Source organism: Staurois parvus, unplaced genomic scaffold (genome assembly GCF_062004578.1).
Source record: "Staurois parvus isolate SC_StPar_1 unplaced genomic scaffold, SC_StPar_1.0 ptg001351l, whole genome shotgun sequence".
Taxonomy (NCBI): Eukaryota; Metazoa; Chordata; class Amphibia; order Anura; family Ranidae; genus Staurois; species Staurois parvus.
The window spans coordinates 177,000-182,935 of record NW_028319147.1 but is presented as its reverse complement, the minus strand read 5'-3'; positions in this window follow the sequence as shown (position 1 = coordinate 182,935).

The following is a 5,936-nucleotide window of genomic DNA, read 5'->3' as shown; positions in this document are numbered from 1 at the left end:
TCAGATCCAGTTTAAGCAACACAAACTTTTTTTTTTTATTCCGCTCGGGTCATAATTTATGATTAATATCCTTCTCCTTTTTAAGAAAAAAAAAAAAAAAAGTTACAAAAAAAAATGTGTAGAAGGAAATGGTTGGGCAGGGGAGGGTTAAGCTGGATCCTGGCCCTGGGATAAGTTCAGAAACAAAGATTGGGGCCACGAGCCAAATTCTGACACAGCTGTTTCAGTCTCTAGTGGATGTGCGCTGCGCTCGCCAACCGCCCCGCTCTCCGCTCTCCGCTTTGGGGTTGATTTTTTTTGTTCTGTATTATACCGTTCTATGCCTGAAATGATGGAAATCGTCTATTGTGTGGCTCTGACATAGACTGCGGCGCTGTACAGAGATCACTGAGCCAATCAGTCTCTGTGCCAGAGGAGCTTACGCTCTAATGTCCCCTCCCCCACAGTCACATCAGTCTCTGTACCAGAGGAGCTTACACTCTAATGTCCCCTCCCCCACAGTCACATCAGTCTCTGTACCAGAGGAGCTTACACTCTAATGTCCCCTCCCCCACAGTCCCATCAGTCTCTGTACCAGAGGAGCTTACGCTCTATTGTCCCCTCCCCCACAGTCCCATCACTCTCCGTACCAGAGGAGCTTACACTCTAATGTCCCCTCCCCCACAGTCCCATCAGTCTCTGTACAGAGGAGCTTACGCTCTAATGTCCCCTCCCCCATGGTCCTATCAGTCTCCATACCAGAGGAGCTTACACTCTAATGTCCCCTCCCCCACAGTCACATCAGTCTCTGTACAGAGGAGCTGACGCTCTAATGTCCCCTCCCCCACAGTCACATCACTCTCTGTACCAGAGGAGCTTACACTCTAATGTCCCCTCCCCCACAGTCCCATCAGTCTCTGTACAGAGGAGCTTACACTCTAATGTCCCCTCCCCCACAGTCACATCAGTCTGTGTACCAGAAGAGCTTACACTCTAATGTCCCCTCCCCCACAGTCCCATCAGTCTCTGTACCAGAGGAGCTTACGCTCTAATGCCCCCTCCCCCCACAGTCACATCAGTCTGTGTACCAGAAGAGCTGACACTCTAATGTCCCCTCCCCCACAGTCCCATCAGTCTGTGTACCAGAGGAGCTTACACTCTAACTGTTGGACTAGGCGATAAGGACGGCACTGATGCTTCCGGAATCATTGAAGTAAGGTTATGGATAGGAATTAAAGGGTTAAGTGTTAGATTTGGGGTTAAGGTTTCACGTTTTGCGATGACTTTTCAGGTGGGGGTTGGGTGAAGTCTTGGGGTCCTCTTAGGTTTCTGAGTACATTGAGGGGTTCATTTTAGTGGTCGGGTGAAGGTTGGGTTAAGTGTTAAGGTTAGGGACGGGATTTCGAGGGTCAAAGTATTAAGCTAAAGGTCCTAGTTAGACAATGTTACATGATTAACACTCAATAAAGGTGGGGGGGGGGGGGTAAGTGTTAGGTTAAGAGTTACGGTTCAAGTGTTAGATTTAGTGATAACATTGTAGGTGATGCTGGGGGTATTTTCAGCTTAGGGGTCATTTTTGAGGTTCGGTTACACTCTAGTTCTCAGGTGGGGGTGGGGTTAAGGTGAGGGATTGAATTTTCAGGGTTAAGTGTTAGGTTAAGAGTTAAGGTTCAAGTGTTAGATTTAGAGATAACTTCGTAGGTGATGGTAAGAGTTAAGTGTTAGGGATATCTTTAGTTTAGGGGTCATTTTCGAGGTTCGGTTACACTCTAGTGCTCAGGTTTAAGGTGAGGGATTGGATTTTCGGGGCTAAGTGTTAGGTTAGGAGTTACGGTTCAAGTGTTAGATTTACTGATAAATTGTAGGTGATGGTAAGAGTTAAGTGTTAGGGATATCTTTAGTTTAGGGGTCATTTTCGAGGTTCGGTTACACTCTAGTGCTCAGGTTTAAGGTGAGGGATTGGATTTTCGGGGCTAAGTGTTAGGTTAGGAGTTACGGTTCAAGTGTTAGATTTACTGATAAATTGTAGGTGATGGTAAGAGTTAAGTGTTAGGGATATCTTTAGTTTAGGGGTCATTTTTGAGGTTTGGTTACACTCTAGTGCTCAGGTGGGGGGGGGTTGGGTTAAGGTGAGGGATTGGATTTTCAGGGTTAAGTGTTAGGTTAGGAGTTACGGTTCAAGTGTTAGATTTACTGATAACATTGTAGGTGATGGTAAGGGTTATTTTCAGCTTAGGGGTTCATTTTGAGGTTCCACTCTAGTGCTCAGGTGGGGGTTGGGTTGAGGTTAGGGTAGGATTTTAAGGGTTAAGTGTTAGGTTAAGAGTTAAGGTTCAAGTGTTAGATTTAGTGATAACTTCGTAGGTGATGGTAAGAGTTAAGTGTTAGGAATATCTTTGGTTTAGGGGTCAGTTTTGAGGTTCGGTTACACTCTAGTTCTCAGGTGGGGGTGGGGTTAAGGTTAGGGATTGAATTTTCAGGGTTAAGTGTTAGGTTAAGAGTTAAGGTTCAAGTGTTAGATTTAGAGATAACTTCGTAGGTGATGGTAAGAGTTAAGTGTTAGGGATATCTTTAGTTTAGGGGTCATTTTCGAGGTTCGGTTACACTCTAGTGCTCAGGTTTAAGGTGAGGGATTGGATTTTCGGGGCTAAGTGTTAGGTTAGGAGTTACGGTTCAAGTGTTAGATTTACTGATAAAATTGTAGGTGATGGTAAGGGTTATTTTCAGCTTAGGGGTCATTTTTGAGGTTCGGTAACACTCTAGTGCTCAAGTGGGGGTTGGGTTAAGGTGAGGGATTGGATTTTCAGGGCTAAGTGTTAGGTTAGGAGTTACGGTTCAAGTGTTAGATTTAGTGATAACTTCGTAGGTGATGGTAAGAGTTAAGTGTTAGGGATATCTTTAGTTTAGGGGTCATTTTTGAGGTTCGGTTACACTCTGGTGCTCAGGGGGGGGGGGGGGGGGGTTGGGTTAAGGTGAGGGATTGGATTTTCAGGGCTAAGCGTTAGGTTAGGAGTTAAGGTTCAAGTGTTAGATTTAGTGATTAACATTGTAGGTGATGGTAAGGGTTACTTTCAGCTTAGGGGTCATTTTTGAGGTTTGGTTACACTCTGGTGCTCAGGTGGGGGGGGGGGGGGGTTGGGTTAAGGTGAGGGATTGGATTTTTCAGGGTTAAGTGTTAGGTTAGGAGTTAAGGTTCAAGTGTTAGATTTAGTGATAACATTGTAGGTGATGGTAAGGGTTACTTTCAGCTTAGGGGTCATTTTTGAGGTTCGGTTACACTCTAGTGCTCAGGTGGGGGTTGGGTTAAGGTGAGGGATTGGATTTTCAGGGTTGTGTGTTAGGTTAGGAGTTACGGTTCAAGTGTTAGATTTAGTGATAACATTGTAGGTGATGGTAAGGGTTACTTTCAGCTAAGGGGTCATTTTTGAGGTTTGGTTACACTCTGGTGCTCAGGTGGGGGGAGGGGAGGTTGGGTTAAGGTGAGGGATTGTATTTTCAGGGTTAAGTGTTAGGTTAGGAGTTAAGGTTCAAGTGTTAGATTTAGTGATAACTTCGTAGGTGATGGCAAGGGTTAAGTGCAGGGCTGGGACAGGGGGTGGTCAGGAGGGGCGCAGACCAGCAAAGGGCCAAAGAAGAGACACAGGGTGGTACACCCATTCTAACACTGGGGGGGGGGGCGCAATTCTGGATTTCGGGGTGACCCTGCCCGGTCCTGGGCCATTTTTCGTTTCGGGGTCATTTCTGGGGTTGGGTTAAGTTTTAGTACTCAGGTGGGGGGTTGGGTTACGGTCGGGGGTGGGATTTTCAGGGTTAAGTGTTAGGGTCATTTTAGGTGAGTTGGGGGTTGGGTTACAGTGGCCCCAAACATGGCGGGAAGATGCCGGAATCAGGAATTCACTTGGCAAGTAACGTAGAACGTTAGGGATTGGCTGCCTTTCTCTCCCGTCCGGGAACAGGCTCCGCCTACAGAACGCGTTGGCTGCCTCAGCATTCAGGGACAGTCCAGGCACCTCCGCCAGACGAGCCGTCGAAGGACCCCTGACGATGGCGCCTGTCCCCACCATGGTCCCAGTCCCGCCCCTAGACAGGTCCTCTTTACGGCGGTCCCCGGCAGGCCGACGCGGTTTCCGGATTTCGGGGTTAAAACGAACATTCACAGGAAGAGCGTCCGACCCCGGGCACGGCGCGACCACATCCACCGGATCCGAGAGTTCGTTTATTTACGGATCGGATGGAGACCGCGAGGTTTGTTTATCCACCCCCCCCCCCCCCAAAAAAAAAAAAACATCTTCCCTTGACCCCGACTTCAGCCTCGGGGAGCGGACCGCGTCTGAGAAACTGGCGAGCGCATATCTGGACATTTTTCATCATCAGTTCTTTATGAGTTACATTCGACCCATTTGGCAGCTTTTTTAATCGGTCTTTTATGAATTACATTCGATTGATTCAGCGTTCGTTTTCACCGTCGGGTCTTTTATGAATTATATTCGACCCATTTAGCGTCTGTTTTCATTGTTGGTCATTTATGAAGTACATTCGATCGATTTAGCGTCTGTTTTCACTGTTGGTCATTTATGAAGTACATTCGATCGATTTAGCGTCTGTTTTCACTGTTGGTCATTTATGAAGTACATTCGATCAATTTAGCGTCTGTTTTCACCGTCAGTCTTTTATCAATTACATTTGACCCATTTAGCAGCTTTTTTCATTTTTGGTCATTTATAAATTAATTAGATCGACTTAGCTGTTGTTTTCTCCGTCGGTCTTTTATGAATTACATTCGACCAATCCAGTGACTGTTTTCGCCGTCTGTATCTTAGGACTTGCATTCGACCCACCTGGCTGTCTTTACCGTCGGTCTTTTCTGAATTACATTCGACCCATTTAGCAGCTTTTTTCATTTTTGGTCATTTATGAATTACATTCGATCGACTTAGCTGTTGTTTTCACCGTCGGTCTTCTATAAATGACATTCGACCGATCTAGTGGCTGTTTTCAGCATCGTTTTTTTTTTATGAAGTACATTCGATCGATTTAGGGTCTGATTTCACTGTTGGTCTTTTATGAATTACATTCGATCAATTTAGCGGCTGTTTTCACCATCAACCTGTTATAAATTACATTCGATCGATCTAGTGGCTGTTTTTACCGTCGGTCATTTATGAATTACATTCGATCGATTTAGCATCTGTTTTCACCTTCGTTCTTTTATAAATGACATTCGACCAATTTAGTGGCTGTTTTCAGCATCGTTTTTATATGAAGGTACATTCGATCAATTTAGCGTCTGTTTTCACTGTTGGTCTTTATAAATTACATTCGATCAATCTAGTAGCTGTTTTCACCATCGGTCATTTATGAATTACATTCGATCGACTTAGCTGCTGTTTTCACCATCGGTCACTTATAAATTACATTCGATCGATTTAGCTTCTGTTTTCACCTTCGTTCTTTTATAAATGACATTCGACCGATCTAGTGGCTGTTTTCAGCATCGTTTTTTTTATGAAGTACATTCGATCGATTTAGCATCTGTTTTCATTGTTGGTCATTTATGAAGTACATTCGATCGATTTAGCGTCTGTTTTCATTGTTGGTCATTTATGAAGTACATTCGATCGATTTAGCGGCTGTTTTCACCATCAACCTGTTATAAATTACATTCGATCGATCTAGTGGCTGTTTTCACCATCGGTCATTTATGAATTACATTCGATCGATTTAGCATCTGTTTTCACCTTCGTTCTTTTATAAATGACATTCGACCAATTTAGTGGCTGTTTTCAGCATCGTTTTTTTTTATGAAGTACATTTGATCGATTTAGCATTTATTTTCACTGTTGGTCTTTTATTAATTACATTCGATCGATCTAGTGGCTGTTTTCAGCATCGTTTTTATATGAAGTACATTCGATCAATTAGCGTCTGTTTTCACTGTTGGTCTTTATAAATTACAT